We start from the raw sequence: 17,081 nt of genomic DNA, 5'->3' as shown, positions 1-17,081 counted from the left end.
AAGATACCATTATGTGATAACACTAATATGAAGCCATAAGGCACGCTGAACTACATTTCTAAGAATAAAAATGAATTTAAATGAGTTTAAATGTTCAAGTAGTGAAAGAAATTGAAGGAGCTGTTCCCCTTAGCTGAAACATGTGACAAAATGGGCCGAATTACAGTCGTGGTGACTGACAGCTCGGAATGAATCAATAAAAATAGACATTATATCCACAGATATCGTCTACATTAAAAAAAAATGGCTGTAAAGGGGACCTGTTTCACGTATGTGGCTGCACGCTAGGAAGGTGCCAACCTTATATGAGGTGGACCCAAGACAAGCAAGGAAGATTACCAGCACTACTAAATTACTGGAACTACCAGTAAATATAAATAACCTTTTGAAACAAGGCACGTGGCAAAACCAGAGATCTGACTGACCAGACCAACGGTTGTGGTGGGGGCAATAAGCTTGCCATTTATGAACCTGTAGCAAACCTACAGATTTAATAAAACACTCATGCTATCCCCTGCCAACCGTAGCAGAAGTATCAAATGGTAGTTGCCAAAGATGTCTACTGCAATGGAGAGCAGGAGACAGAAAGCAGTTATCTGACTATGTTCTGGATCCTATTTGGGTGAACTGGAAACACCCTTTGGCATGACAACTGGTTTAGAAAAGTATCAGCAGACACCGTATGAAGCCCTACAAGGACAGTTTGGGGTGAGGGTTGTTGCAGATATCATTATGGTCTATAGGTGAGGTGCAGTTGTGAAAGATCCTAGCTGGCCATACTCAGAAATTGACTGAACTGTTCAAGAAAGCAAGAAAAAACAATCTCAAACTGAAAATGAAAGTTGGACTTTGGCTGTTCCCTAAACAGGGCATCTGCTCATAAGTGAAGCTATACATCTAACTCCTGGGAAATTCAAGGAGTACCCGCCAGAAAAAATGTCAAGGAATACACTTTGTGGAATTTGTGACTGCTGTGCAAAATTACTGCCCCACCCATGGATATGCATATGTAACAAACATGGATCCTGTCTGGGAATGACAAAGCAATTAAGCAGATAAGAGAATTTGTTTTCCAGTATCCAGTGCTTAGGTGTGAAGACATAAATAAGGATGTTGCAATTCAGCGCAATGCAAATGAGAAGGAACTAGGTAAAGCCTTACTACAGGAAAGTCATCCAAGCAGCTTTTATGTTAAGACCACTTTTGCTTAGACAGGAACAGTATGATGCTGAGAGTGAAAAGAAGTGTCGTGTTATAACACTTTCATGGGACAGATTGATTCAGTACCTTCATGGTAGAGATGCGGTCCATGAATGATGATGATGCAGACCACAAGCCTCCAGAAAACAGATTTTATAAACTATTTTGATTACCCCAAATGCCTTTAGTGCAGATTCACAGAAGAAACATAATTTGAAGTTACACTATGTTAAAGGATCAGAAATATGCAAGGCAGGTTTCTTATGTAGAGCAGATTTCCTATCAGACATATGCTGTATTTGAAACACTTGATCATAACATTATGAAAAGATAGAGGAAATTAACTATTCTGAATTGCTTTGTGGCTGGATCAGCAACTAGTTCTGACAGAACAGCCTGAACAGCAAGATTAACTACTGCAGCCACTAAAAACAACAGGTCTGCATGGAAAATGCAGAAACTGAGCAATAGTGAATAGTATGCAAAACAGAACTACATATAACCAGAGTTACTATACCCAAAGTTATAAGACCTGAGACGCTGGCAAAAATCCATACTAGTCATCTACACACAGAAGCATGTCTTCACAAAGCCAGAATGGTGGTTGATTAGACATATGTTATAATTATTTGTAGTATAGTGGTGCCAGAGAACTGAATCAGGATTGGACTTCCATTGTGGTGTAATCTTCACTATTGTGAGAATTAATCAGTCAACATGATGTGAAGATGAAGAGTGTTCTAGATGAGCTCAATAGAATTAATAGTTCAGTTGTTACAAGCTCTGATATCTCTTACGAACATAAATTTAACCCATGTTGCCACATGAAGACATATTTCTTGTATGCATGATGTTATATTTCGCATTTGTAAAGGACTTCTGGAAAAAATGCAGCCACTGTGGCTCTGATCCTAAAAGAAGCTATGCTCATAAGTAGGAATACTCATGAGTGTGAAGGTGTTCATGTGTACCCATCTTTGCAGAATTAGACCTTAGAATCATTAGGTTATAGAAAAAGAAGGTGTATCAGCAGCAGCAGGTCCACGCTGTTGGTCAATTTATGAGCCTTTTCATATTGCCTGTATCTGTGAATCTTTTTTTTTCCACTATTCAGGTTAATGAGATGTTTTTTATTTGGTTGGTTACTTTAAGATAACAGGTATCCTACATTACAGGGCAGAATCCTTCTGTGACATGACCCATTTTGAATTAAGTGTCATAGTAGTTATGCTGAATGTCAAGCTGAGACAACCATCGACCAGGAAGTTCAGTTTTCTAACAAGAGATATGAAAACATTGAGGTTCAAATTCCGGCTTTATGTTCATAGATCACTCCATTTGAACTCAGTAGGACTTGTTTCCATGCATAACTGGGGCAGAAATTGTCTCTTACTCTTCCCTCCCAATGAAATGAAATAAAGAATCCCAAGGATTATACCATATTAACTATGAGCTGTTTATCTATGAGTTTAATTTGTGGTAAGCAATTAGGAACACTTGGTTATCTATCAGCAGCCTAGCATACAGGCAAATGTTACTAGACAAAAATGCATCTGTTGTGAGGTTGTTAGGTTTGTATCATTTCTGGTGAAATAAAAGCAACCTTGGACTTTGCTCTTTTTTGCCAAATGCAAGTAGGTCTTATTCATATTTATCCTCTACAGCCAAAATACAAATCTTAGCTACATTGCATAAATTGCTTGCTACGTTGCACATGTATTCTTATTCAGATTGTTGGGGGAAAAAAACTGCTGCATTTGTGCTGGAATGAGTGTTCATTGGTCAGTGAGGGCATTGTTGATAACCATATGCTGTGTGCTCGAAACTTGAGTCTAGAATCTTTGGGTAGCCTACATTTTTAGCTGTTAAATTTAATTAAAAGTAGTAGGTAGCCTTCACTTCTGGATAAGAAGAAGTAGAGAAGATTCTATATTAATTTTGCTGGACTTTCTTGTGCTTATTGACTGGGCAACCAGTAATAAGTACAAACGGTACATACACAAACAAAACAAAAAACACATAAATTACACAGCACATGGTGGCACCGCCTGTCACCAGTTCATGGGCTTGATCCTGCAAAAACCTACATGAACAGTTTTTATTCATAAAAGCAGTAGGCTGTGCCTCAAATCTTAAACCGAAAGTGACCTAAATTAATAGGCAAAAATAAACTAAGCCAAAACCAAATGATCAGCCAAATACTACCCTAAAAATGATGTGCTGTTCCTCAGGGTTGGTTTGGTCTCCTGAACTAGGAGGAGTAAATTTCAAAGGCTGGGCCTCAAACTGAGAATGGCCTGTGAAGCTGTGAAGTCTACCTACTGTTGCTGATCAGATATATAGATTTACCTGAGCCACTGCAGGTATTTAAGACAAAACTTGGGATAGGCTTATAACACACTTGTGAAGAATAAACTTTTGGGACATCCTCTTTAAGAAAGAAATCCTTTAGAACTTTACACACATAAATATGTAGCTGTGTCTTAAATATTGTGTCCAAAAGGAAGAAAAATATTTTGCATTCACAGAATTTTTTTTTTATACGATTTAGTGTACATTATTTAATATATGGTGCCATACATTTAAATAGCAGAAGTTTGGTCAGCTTTGAAATAAATAATGAATAGCATAAAAGAAGATGTATTTTTAATATATAGACCACATTTCAAATATAAAACATTTACTTTTGTGCCACGTCATTCCTGAATTACAAGGTCTGGTGAATTATATAATACGTACAAAGTCCTTGGACACACATTATTTGACAAGGGAGCTTCAAAATAATACATCACCTTAAATGTGTCAGAAATGTAAAGAGATAAATCAGAGATCCTAGTACCCATCTTCTCCTTCTTCTTTCCTCACCCTACCAACCCCTGCCCACTCTGCCTGCATGCACATAAGAGGATTATTATGTGTTTTGGGCTTTAATGTTATTAGCATTGTGTCTTCTTACCCAAATGCAACAGTTTCACTATGTTCCCAGCACATAACAAAGAAATGGGAATGGCTCGTCCCTAACAAGATGGAAATGCTGCCTATTGGAAGGGGAAACATATAGAAGAGTAGGTGATTGTGGCATTTGCACAAATTATTGATGACTGTGCCAAAATAGCCTCTGCAGTCTGGGTGTCCTGGTGTGCACTGACCCTCTCCAAGAGCTGGGCTCAAAAACCCCACTTGAGTCAAGTGACCAAGTTCTGTTACTAGTAGGCTGGGCATGGAGCTTCCTGCAAGAAGGAGCCTGTCTGTTCTATCAGAGGAGAGCAGGAGACTTGCTGGGAGTAGGAATCCAGAAGTGTTAAGAGACTTGAGGAAACTCCAGGGAGCAAGATCTGTGCTTTAGAAAAGGACTGTTGAGCTCAGCAATTCATTGAACTAAACTGGGGAAGTATGTCTTATCGTATAAGCTAACGTGATCTGTGGTGAATAACAGGAGTGTTATTTGAGTCGTAATGGGGGATGGGGTATCTGAGAACCTCTAGGACACAATTTAAGGGCTTGTCTATACTTACTAGGAAATTGACCCGTTCAGAGCTGCTCAACAGGTTGATCAACTTGACTCCTATCGCAAGGAGTAAGGGAAGTCGACGTGAGAAACACTCCCATCAACCTCCCTCAGTGATGACAGACCTTATAGACAACTGCAGATACGTCAATTCTGGCTATACAATTGCTGTAGCTCGAATTGCATATCTACAGTCGACTGTTGTAGACCAAGCCTCAAATGATGTCAGGGCTTGATGCCTGGTTAGGTCAGACCCTACTATACTGAGGCTATGTCTACACTACAGCATGAAGTTGATTTTAAGGCACTTCGCTCGCTTTTACAATGTGACTGTCTTCACTGCAAATACCATAGGTTGATTTTATGGGGTACTAAGCTCAACTTTTTCGCCCCACCCCTCCAATGTGCTGTAACACCAAGTTCAAATTTACAAGGTCAAATGAATGCTATTATAGAAACAGCATTAGTTTAAATCCTCCAGGGGTATTCCACAATGCCCAAAATGTGTCCGTTCTGGCTGCTTTCACTTCTGCTGCTCTCCAGGTATGCAGGAAGTAGGAAATAGGAAGCCCAGCAATTTGAATTCATTTTCTTCCAGACCAGCGTGGTGACTGCACCTAGCCATGATTTCTCAGGTGGAAAAAGAGCCCCAGTATGGAGCCATCAGGAGAGCCAGGATCTCATTTCTGTGTGAGTGGATAAATCTGTGCTGAATAAACACCAGGGACATTCAGCAGTGTTGGGAGAAAAATCAAGCTTCTCCCGACACCACCTGGCTGCCAGGCCATGCAGACCATGCCTGCAAACGGCAGCATGCCCTGTCCTGTGCAGGGTTTCAGTGCTTGAAAGGGATGTCTTTATATCTGCTTCAAACCTGGCTCCTTCAGCCAGATACAGTGAAGAAGTGGTAGTGTATCTTCTTTCCTTGCGAATAATATTAAGCCTTTCACTAGTCGCATAGATCCTGTTTGTTGTATTTTCACCGGGGAAAGAGACACTAACCACTAGACACCAATGCTCTCTGGGATTCCATACTTTTCCCTCTTTCCTTGAGAATAATATGAAGGCTTTCACTGGTTGCATAGACCCACTTTGTTCATTTGGGTATCATGGACTTCAGCTTTTGTTTGGTGTATTTTCATCAGGAGAAGAGATTTCTGAAAAATGTCAGTTCTTCACTTCTGTGTGGTTAACGGCTCACAATTTTCTCTCTCTCTCTCTCTTTCCAGTTCAAACTTGGCTCCTTCAGCCTTTCTCTTCACTTGTATTTAATGTCCATTGGAATTCTCTTGAAAAAACTCTTTTATAAAAGCTGCCTCTTCCAAAAAGATGATTTTCCATTTTTTTCTTTAAAAAAAAGCTGCTTCTTTCCGTAATGTGAATGACTCAAAGAATTTCATCAGGGAAAGAGACTGTTGAAAATTGGCCATTTGTTTTCAACAGCAGCGCAGAATGAGGGCAATGCAGTCTGGGAAGATAACATCACCCCCACAACCACTGGCAGGGCATTTTTTTCCCCATAACACACCAGCGAAAATATCCAGAATGCAATCGGGCTGAAAGAAGTGTGAGATAGGTGCCCACAATGCACTGCTGCAACAGTTGAACTTGGAGATTTAGTGGGGATGTACGAAGTCGACTTTGTGACAGGTGCAGACACTCAACTTTGACTTTATAAAATCAAGTAGTACAAAGTCGACTTTAATAAATTGAACTTTGTTTTGTAGTGTAGATGTTGCCTGAGGCTCAGTGGAAGGCACTGATGCTCCTGTATTCTTAGGTGTAATCAGTGGTGGGCCAGGTAGCTGCAACCACATCTCTTTGATGCTCAAATTATGATGGACACTTACTCTGAGTACTGTGTCGCCTCAAAAGTATACAAGTACTAGAGCATTGTGTTAGGCTACATCTGAACACTATCCATAAGTGACAAAAGAGTCTAGCTGCCTGCTTGTTTCTTCAAAGGGGAAAGCTACTGTGAGCTTGTAAGGCTGGTGCTCAGATCTGTAGACCTGCTCCCTTTTTCACTTCCAGCTAGAAGCCATCTTTAAAGTCCTGAACGGATTGAGGCCTCGCTAGCTGAGGGACCACATTTCACTGACTTTTCTTCACAGGCTGAAGTAATTTTAATGTTGGTACCAAGTATGTTGAGAGATGTCAGTACGAGGAGATGTATATCCACAACTTTTTCGCTGAGAGGTCCTGGATTTGTCAATATGTATGGTAGGTGTTGTGTTAATCAGATCTCAGTGCAACTTCCATTAAAGATTGTGAAAAGACTCCCATGGATTTAAGTTAAAGTTAGATTGAGCACCAGTTTTCCATCTGAGTTTACTGAAGTGAGGGAGTGGGTGAGGGACCTAATAGTCTGAATTATGCAGGATGTAATTTTTTCTGTTATTTTTGGCTTGACATAACTAAATTAAATAGACAGTAGATTCCCACCTAACCATACCTAGAACCAACAGCTCCATGATTTGGCATAATCCAGATTTTGTTTTGCCAAACATCACTTAAATAGGTTGTATTCCTGATATTTCCTTTCTAATTAGGTTAGCATGTTACGGGATCTGTTATTTTTCATGCAGCTTGTCTCTAAAGCCTGCCAAATACAAGAGTTTTCTTACTAACAAGTATTGAATTTCAATATCTATCTATAGAACCCTGTGCTGCAACGTGAGTAGTCCTTCTGTTAGTAATTCCAACACAGTCAATGTACTACGTGCATGAGTAAGGATTGCTTATATAAAGAAAGTTTATGGGGTCAGACCTCAATTTTTCAGAAGGATATTGTAGTGCCTTTTGTAAGGGTCTTGCATGGATCAGATAAAACGTGCATATTATCGCTGAAATATCTGGCTTTGGGATGGTTTGACCTTTATTCATGCTCTGTTAAGCTTGTTGCGCAGAGCAGTAGACTATTAGACTTTGATACAGGACAAAGTCAAAGAAGTATGTTATAGTTTCACTGTACTGCCAGTTAACACTGATACAATGAACGATTGAACTAAAGGGATGGATATTTAACATTGCCACATATCATGTAGACGAGCTGAAGTCATTCCCAATAAATTCTCATGAGTCACAGCTTTATTATTCTTCAAAAACTATAGTGAGGATGGCAGGGAGGGTGATTACTCAATAAAGTCTGATGTGAATGTCAGTAAAAAGAAGATGTCATTACATAGCCAATAAGAACTGAGTTGAGATTTGTAAGGCAAGTACTGTCCAAAAAGGGCTGTTGCAGCTGTTCTGGGTGTTCTGAGGAAATAACATGACTAGTGTACAAAGATGTGTCAGTCACTTTGGATGTTATAAGATTTTCTGACATTAATATATTACTGAGTTTTGTGCTGAAATTAAAATAAACAGAAGCATAGTGTCTTATCTGATCATGTTTCCCCTCCTGCAAACCCGTATTCAGCCAATTAGTTTTACTGGTCCAGATTCTTCTCTCACCTAAACCAGATCAACTTACAGAGTTACTTCTGATTTACTGTGGTGCAAATGAGTAGACACTGCGCCAGGCGGGACTGGTCAGGTAGGTGAGTGGGGGGTTTCAGGATTGGCCCATGTTTTTAGACATTTTGTGTTCAACTTTCAAAGGAAATTAATTTCTATTTTCCCCCCAATCTGTTTTAATAAAACACAAAACCCATTTAATATCTTCATATGATTGAAATAAAGGGGACTAAACCTTGTAAACCACATTATTTTCAAAAATTATAATCATATGTTGGTGAATGTACGTATTAATTCCTCCACTATCAGTAATGCTTAGGATTTGGAAGAGTCATGAAATATGGCCGTGATACAGGGTACTTAAATGGAAAATACCTCTCTGAAACCACACCCCCCACTCATGCATCTGATGAAGCAGGTCTTTGCCTACAAAAGCTTATGCTCCAAAATATCTGTTAGTCTATAAGGTGCCACAAGACTTCTTCTTGTTCTCAGGGCGCAGTATGTATATTCATTTTCTTTTTTGCATTTCTCTGCTAACACAACATGAAGTAGGGATAGAGTCAGCAATAACAGCAGTGAAGATTATCCCAAATAAGATAGGCATCTGCTAGATCTTTTAAATTAGCAGCTGGTGAGTTAGTAAAGAAGGAAAGGTAAGAACAAAAGCTGCAGTAGTGTGAACCTCTTTAAATGTTAAAGAGATTTGTGTCCTGCCCTACAGCTTCTTTAGAGAAACAAACATTATCATTCCACCACCACCCCCGCCAGCTTCTTTGTGTGTACAAACAACATTCATTATCCCTTGAACTTGCATGGATAATGATTACAAAACTATCTTTAAATCACTGCAGATATCAGAGTTAAAGTCTGTTTATTTTGTGGGAAAAGAGATTAAAGTATTTGCTCATGTATTTTGTAGTTTCTATGGAAATACAGTGAGGTAAATAGCTGGGTTAAACTGATTATTCATGCCTCACTTTGTTGAACATTAAATTGTTTTATTTGACAGGGATATTAACTCACCTAAAGGTCAGTACTGTAACCCCTCCCTTCATAAAACTCATTGATTGGTCCATAATTGTGTTTTTCATTCTGTGGGATGGTTAGGCTGACTATGCTGCATCATAAAATTAATTAGCTTTACATGAGAAATCTGAACATTATCTTGTTTAATGTGAAGATATTATTGAAGCGCTAAGGAATATCCTGTGTCTGTGTTTCTAAAGTTTGCAATCATGTATTTGAACATGTTGATAAAAATCAAAACCCTTCTTTCAATCTTGGAAGGGAAATGGAAGAGATGGGGTGTTTGCTTTATATTGACTTCGAAAGCAAGAATTCAATTTTTTTCTTATTTGGAATAATTGAATAGGGAATGCAATGCCCAACTACCCTGGTTAAATCGATTCGGAATTCTGTTGTTTTGGCCCCATAACATAGCACCAACTTGGCATTTTTACGCACTGCTTATTCAGTACTTGACTCCAGTAAGGACCAAGTTTGAAGTCTTTACTCAGTTTTTACTTGTACAGATTGCACCTCCCTTACCTGGCATGCTTGGGACTTTTCTGATTCCAGACAAGAGAATTTGCCAGATGAGGGGAGGTGTAGGGCTTCTCCAGGCAGAAAGTCCTATGATCCAGCCTGCAGCCTCTCTCCCCAGCCCAGGCTGCCATAGGGCTCCAGCCAGCCCTTGCCACCCTGGCTGCCATGGAGCAGAAGAGGGCTGCTGCTCCTGCTCCCAACCCTGTGGCAGCAGTCTCCTGGCCCCGTTGCTGTGGGACAGGCTGGAGCTCCTGATTTCCGCTTCTCCTCCCCCTCCGGCCCCGAGCTGCTACAGGAGCTCTGGCCTCAGTCCTTGAACTGCTCCGGGGCGGCTGGGGCTCCTGTCCCAGTCCCCGCACTGCTCCAGGGTGGCTGGGGCTCCTGTCCTCATCCCCACACTGCTCCGGGGTGGTAGGAGCTCCGGCCCCATTCCCTGCACTCCTGTGGGACTGGCTGGTGCTCCAGCACCAAACTTCCACACTGCTGCGGGCCAGCGGGGACTCTGCCCTGGACCCCATATGCTGCTGTGGGGCAGGTGGGGGCTCGGACTCTGGATCCCTGTGGGGGCACCTTCAGCAGTGGCTACTTTCTCATTTGGTAACATCCGTGGTCATGCCGGATGAGGGATTTTACTGGATGAGAGGGTACCAGATTATAGAGGTGCAACCTGTAATTGCAGGATCCTGCATGGAGCTGGTGTGGTGTCACATTACTTCTAGGCAAACATTAGCAATCATTCGTCCTCAGATGATCCGGATTGGCTAGCCCACCCTTGCTTTCTGACGTGCAACACCCTCACATTTCACATGCAAAAAAGCAGCCCTGTAGCACTGTAAAGACTAACAAAATAATTTATTAGGTTATGAGCTTTCTTGGGACAGACCCGCTTCTTCAGATCTAGAAATTCTGATTCACACGGTGTGATAGAGGAAGATAAGACCATCATGGGCCCATCCTGTCCAGGCTCCCTCTTCTTTTGTAGTGCTGAAGGGACTTAAAGATTTCCCTAGCTCTTGGGCTGTTTTTTTTATTGCACATTCATGTAGAAGGCCAATATATAAAGCTAACACTTAGTTTTCATATAGTGTTTAATCAGGCAATCTCTTGTTACCTTTATTGGAAGTTTCCCTGGAAAAAGTTCTCAAGATTTGGCTGCCTGCGAATTTTATTTTCTTGAAAACATTCTGTGAGAAGGATCACTGGATACAATTAATTGCAGTCAATTAAAATCTCAGAGTAATTTTATTTAAAACAACCAGATAACCTTTCCCTCCTTTCCAACGCATTTATAAGGAGAGGACAACCTGAACTGAAATCCACAGGATTTAGACATATAATCCAAAAAAGCTGCCACAATCCTCTTTTGAAGGATTGTTCATCCTGTTTAGAAGGGTGCTTTTAATGAATAATTCTGTGTGATTAAACCCATATGCATATGAAACTACTGATGCATTTCTGATCTTTTTCTAAGGTCATCCTTCTTTTAAAAGATTACAGTGTTCCCTGACCTTTTATCATTGAATCCTTTCTCATTTTTGCAAATACTGCTCACTTAAGACTTAGTTGTACTAGTGGGAAATAAGCCCTCACTCCAAGAATCAAAACATTTTATTTCTTTTGATGATACAAAAACATTACATGTTGCTAAATGTTTCTCAGCCCTTCTCCTTTCATCAGCTAATTTCAAATGTTGAATATGGCTTCCACACTGATATACTAGAGACTCACTAGATATGGGGTCTGCAACCTGCGGCTCCAGAGCCTCATGCAGCTCTTTAGCAACTTCTTTGTGGCTCCTGATGCTATAATTGCAAAGTGAAACAAAACAACCTTCTGATTATTTTTGATAAAAAGTGAGCATCTGAAAGCCCAAAATGAAAAACTCATATCTAAATAGTAAACAAAATGTGATATTGAAATGTTGGATAACTCCGCCCAGCATCCTCCAGAGAGAGAGGCTTGGGAGTGAAAGTCAGGAAGACAGTGGTACAAACACACACATAAAGTGTGAGGAAATAGAATATGTAAAAAGTTTGTGAGTGTCCTGCAGTAATCGTATATCACATTACAAGTCGCATGTGTGCTGGTCTTAAAATAGGAGTTACAAAAAGTGTGGTTTGACATTGTTTATTAAGGACTGTCTCATATTCACATGCATTGCGGTTCTTGAATTATTGAGTTTTTTTATCAAATTGGAAAAAAATGGCTCTTCTTGCTGTTTTGGTTGCCGACTCCTGACCTAGACAAAAGTTCATTTACAGCATTTCTTTCAGTGCATAACTGTATATTCTTCTTGGGTTTGCATCATCTGTTGAGTCGTAAAGTTGTCTCCTGTGTACCCACAGCTTTACCAAGGTAGTTAATCAATTGTTAGTCTTCTACTGTATAGCCTAGACTAAGCTGACATTGGTCAATATATTTGGGAATATGACATATACAGGGAACAGATTAGAAAAACCTTCATTATATAGATGTTATACAAAATGCAGTATGTAATCATATGTAAATAATTTCCATTAGAAATTATTTTAAATTTACGTGTTCTTTAAAACTGTGTATTCTCTAACATGCCAGGTCTGCAATGCTGTTACTTCTAATTACATTTTGGGGGAAAAATTTTAAAGCTTCTTAATGGATTTAAATGCTCAATTCCCTTTAATAATAAAATGGTGACTTTGGAAATCTCACCTTTGATATTGAAGTAGAAAAAAGCCAAAGAACTGAAATTGCAGCTGATTCTACTTCTCATTTTGTCCTGTCAGCCAAGGCACATATAGAAAGTTAAAAGACTAGTGAGTCAATTTTGGATTTTCTATTTGAAGCACTTAACATGCTGAGGTTTTTGTTGGATTTTTTAAAGCAAAATGCAGCAGTATGTAACAACAATAATAATATTCCTATGTGAAATAACATAATGCAGAGCTATTGTATGTTAATAGCTCAGTTTTTCATTTTAGACATCAACTGATTGAAAAGCAAAATTGTACCTTTCCAGTTCAATGTAAGTGCCCAGGCAAAATTTCTTCATGCATGTAGCTGAAATACAGTGGAAAATTGCTCGAGGCTGCAAAGGAAGTTGGTAGTGGCATACATTACTTCAATAAGGTGCTATATTTTTCTCTGCTTTAAAAAACAGAGGAGAGGGAATTTCAAGGATAAAGGGCTTTCTATATTTTTTGGGGGGAAAGCTGATTTGTTTAAAACAGAAATAGCAATCGTCTTGTTGCAACAACAGGATGCAGTCGTTAAATCTTCCTAATCTTGCTCACACACACGTAGTTCAGAAGGGAATCATCATGTTACCAGTTGACTGAACTCCTTTGTCTTGAAGACCAGGTTCCTTTCAGAAACTGCTGAAGAAAACTCAATCCCAGTGATATGTTTTCTATCTGAGGGATAGGCAACTAGATTTGATTTTTGTCTGGAATTATAGTTAAGATCAACCCCAATTTCAACCTGTGAGACCCAGAAAGACCATTTTAAGGGAACACCGAACATTAGAAATGTCTAAATCACTGGTTCCTAAACAGCAGTACAAGTCCCCATAGGGGAACACAAGCCTGCGCTTGGGGTTGTGGAGTGGAGAAAGTGACTGCTATGCCGCTCAGCCTTGTCTTCACTGGCGGGAAAATAAAAGTAGTAGTATTTTTTGCCTCTCAGTAGCTAATGTGTTTGACTTGTCTTGAGGTAAAAAACATAGTAAAGACAAGGCACTTTTATTTCATCATAACAAGTATCAGAGAAGGAGCTGCATTAGTCTGTATCTTCAGAACAGCAAGCAGTCCTGTGGCAGCTATGGACTAACAGATATTTAGGAGCAGAAGCTTTTGTGGGCAAAGACCTGCTTCGTCAGATGCAACTGACGAAGCGGGTCTTTGCCCACGAAAGCTGCTGCTCCAAAATATCTGTTAGTCTATAGCTGCCACAGGACTTCTTGTTATTTCATCATGAGGCAGCTGATGCAGTGTCTACCCCAGGTGATGGTATAGGCCTGCCCTGTGTGAGTTTCTCCAGAATAAAACTCAAATGCTTTGTCTTCAAGTGTGTTTTCACTTTGGGGTAGCTGACAGTCATTAGGCCCCCCCGAGGTAGAAAGCCTACCTTTCTGAGCAAGGACAATGTCACCACAGACTATACCACAAATCAGGTGTGTGCAAAGTGGGGGACAGGACCCCTCAGGGAGGTGTGAGATTTTGTAAGGGAGGCCCAGCCCAACTGGCTGCTAGATCACAGGCTCATCCATCTCACTGAAAATTTGAAATATGTAATGGTTATGTCTGCATATTCATATATATATATACACCCATTAATAAAAGTTTTTACAATGCACAGACTTGTTTTCTTACTGAAAGGGGTTGTTTTTGTGCTGAAAGGTTCCCCCCACAAGGAACATAACTGAAATTTCCATCCGTTTGGATTGTGTTGAACAGATTGGAGAGGCTGCTAATTACAGGGATGCAAAGTGGGGTTCCATGTAAAAATTTGCTCATCCTGGGAGAAATATTGAAAAAGGAGAGGGAGGCTTTGAACTCTAAGCACTGACTTCCTCTCCACTCCTGTCTTTGCTGGGCACCACTATGTTCGGGAATGGGGGCTGAACAGCAGGAGAGAGTCAGACAGTGCTAAATACCCATGCTTTGAAAAGCAGATACCTTTAAGGTGACTCAGTTGGGGCACTCAAAAACTGATGGCACCCAAAAATCACCAGCCACTTTTGAAAATCTTGGCCTTAATTTTTCTATTTAGTTTAGTTGTATTTGTCATGTCTGGGCTTGTTGCTGGGGCGCAGGGAGGGCTCTTTACCATAGTATCTGCATATTTCAGTTATGGATTTTCCAGGAATGCCACAAAGTCCAACTGATCTTGGGCAGATACTGAGCAGTTATTCTGAGGAATGTCATTGTGCATAGACACTAATTTTGGCATTGTTGTGTAAACATATTTGTTTCTTACCAGACTGAAGTGCTAACCTGAAGGGGGTTTGAAAAAAAGGAGTAGAAAAAGAGATGCATTGGCTTCAGAGAATACCAGCTGAGCCCAACTATTAGGCCTGGGCTTCACAACAAAGTTAGATCGACATAAGCTGTCTCATGTCAACCTATGTGTGCAAGTGTCTGTCCTTAAATTTTTTTCCCACCATTACAGTAAAGCAGTAATAATACCTACCCAAGCATGATCAATGCATTGAGGTTAATGTAATAAGACTGTTGACACTGCATTACTTATACTGACCCTATCGCTTCTCCAACAACTATCTCACAATGCCCAACACTGACTGCTCTGGTTACAATTGGGAATTCTGCTTCCTAAGGGTCCTGGAGTTTGGAACTCTCCCCTATAAAGCCCTGTTAATCTTTGAAATGCCTTTTCCTGGTTGTCTAGCTCTCCATTGTTGTGTGCTGCTGCCAAGCTGAGCATGCCAGCCACTCACGCCATATGTGCTCCAGCTTGGAGTAAACAGGAGGTATTGGATCACCTGAGCTTGCAAGGTTGAAGAGGCCATGAAGGCTCAGCTACTGACCAGCCATAGAAACATGGACATGTATGAGCTGACCGCATGGGACAGAGCAGGGACCAGCAGCCAGGCCACATGAAAACAAAGGAACTATTTTAGGCAAATCAGAAGGCCAAGGAGGCAAACAGCCAACGTGGTGCTCCACAACAGACGTGCCACTTTTACAGAAAACTGCATGCCATACTTGGCAGAAGCCACTCTGCCACCTAGCAGACCACCACGAATGCCTCTGAGGAGCGGGAGTCACGGGGCACCGGAGTGAACAGCGAGTGGGAAGAGGAGGAGGATGGGAAGTATGTGACTGGGGAGGCCCAGCTATGCAACAAGACAGGACCTGTTTGAGACTCCATGGCAGTCAAGCATGTGAGAGCCTGATTCAGGGGAAGCATCTTCAGCTAAGCAAGTACATTTATTTCCCATTATTGTGATGGCACCCCCAAGTTAACAGGACACAGGTATCACTTTCCATTCGTTTACTTTTACTCGAAGAGCTACAACAAAGCCTTGTTACAAAGCTTTTTGTTCCACTGTGGCGTTAGTCAAGGTGGAGCCGTTTGTATACACAGCACTGTCCTTGAATCATCCTGGGAGATCTCAATGAAACTTCCATGGTGCTATTTGCAGTCCTCTCCCAAAGATTTCCCGTGATGGCAGCCTTATTTCTTCCTTCATTTTAGTACGCTTTGCCATGCCTGTCAGCAATAACTTCAGCAGGGCCCACTGCTGCAGACAAGCTAGCTGCATATGGGCTTGGGCAGCTTGGGATACTGGTACCTTCTGTCCTTTTTCTGCTTTCGATACCCTTCTGTGGAAAATATTTTCAGTATAGAGTGCCATTGCCCTATACCCCTAATGGTATGCTCGGGACATCATGTTCAATGAGAACTAGCAAGCTAGTGCTGCATCAGACTAGCTGCGTCTACACGTGCACGCTACTTCGAAGTAGCGGCACTAACTTCGAAATAGCGCCCGTCACGTCTACACGCGTCGGGCGCTATTTCGAAGTTAACTTCGACGTTAGGCGGCGAGACGTCGAAGTCGCTAACCTCATGAGGAGATAGGAATAGCGCCCTACTTCGACGTTCAACGTCGAAGTAGGGACCGTGTAGACGATCCGCGTCCCGCAACGTCGAAATTGCTGGGTCCTCCATGGCGGCCATCAGCTGGGGGGTTGAGAGATGCTCTCTCTCCAGTCCCTGCGGGGCTCTATGGTCACCGTGGGCAGCAGCCCTTAGCCCAGGGCTTCTGGCTGCTTCTGCGGCAGCTGGGGATCTATGCTGCAGGCACAGGGTCTGCAACCAGTTGTCAGCTCTGTGGATCTTGTGTTGTTTAGTGCAACTGTGTCTGGGAGGGGCCCTTTAAGGGAGCGGCTTGCTGTTGAGTCCGCCCTGTGACCCTGTCTGCAGCTGTGCCTGGCATCCCTATTTCGATGTGTGCTACTTTGACGTGTAGACGTTCCCTCGCTGTGCCTATTTCGATGTCGGGCTGCGCAACGTCGAAGTTGAACATCGACATTGCCAGCCCTGGAGGACGTGTAGACGTTATTCATCGAAATAGCCTATTTCGATGTCGCAACATCGAAATAAGCTACTTTGATGTAGGGTGCACGTGTAGACGTAGCCACTGTGAGCTAAGGGCCTGGAGGGTGAACACTGCAGACAGTCTGGAGAAGGAAAGAGCGGACAGGAGGAAGGCCCAGAAGTTTCAATAGGAAAGGGAGGCAATGTCCCAGAACAAAATGGAGCTTCTCTGGCAGCAAACAGATGCTGTAAACTCTTGTGGACCTATGGGTGGACTCTTGTGGGCTCACCTCCTTTTGCAATCTACAAAGAACTCCATTACATCACT

The 17,081-nt window shown here is 41.5% G+C and overlaps 1 protein-coding gene across 5 annotated transcripts in view; it reads left to right on the top strand.

The window, feature by feature from the left end:
- The window catches only part of PCSK5 (proprotein convertase subtilisin/kexin type 5), a 361,111-nt gene that overhangs the window by 12,765 nt on the left and 331,265 nt on the right, over positions 1 to 17,081 (top strand). The window lies entirely within an intron of this gene.

This window comes from Carettochelys insculpta, chromosome 5, assembly GCF_033958435.1.
Source record: "Carettochelys insculpta isolate YL-2023 chromosome 5, ASM3395843v1, whole genome shotgun sequence".
Classification (NCBI taxonomy): Eukaryota; Metazoa; Chordata; order Testudines; family Carettochelyidae; genus Carettochelys; species Carettochelys insculpta.
This window is presented reverse-complemented; position numbering and strand designations above follow the sequence as displayed.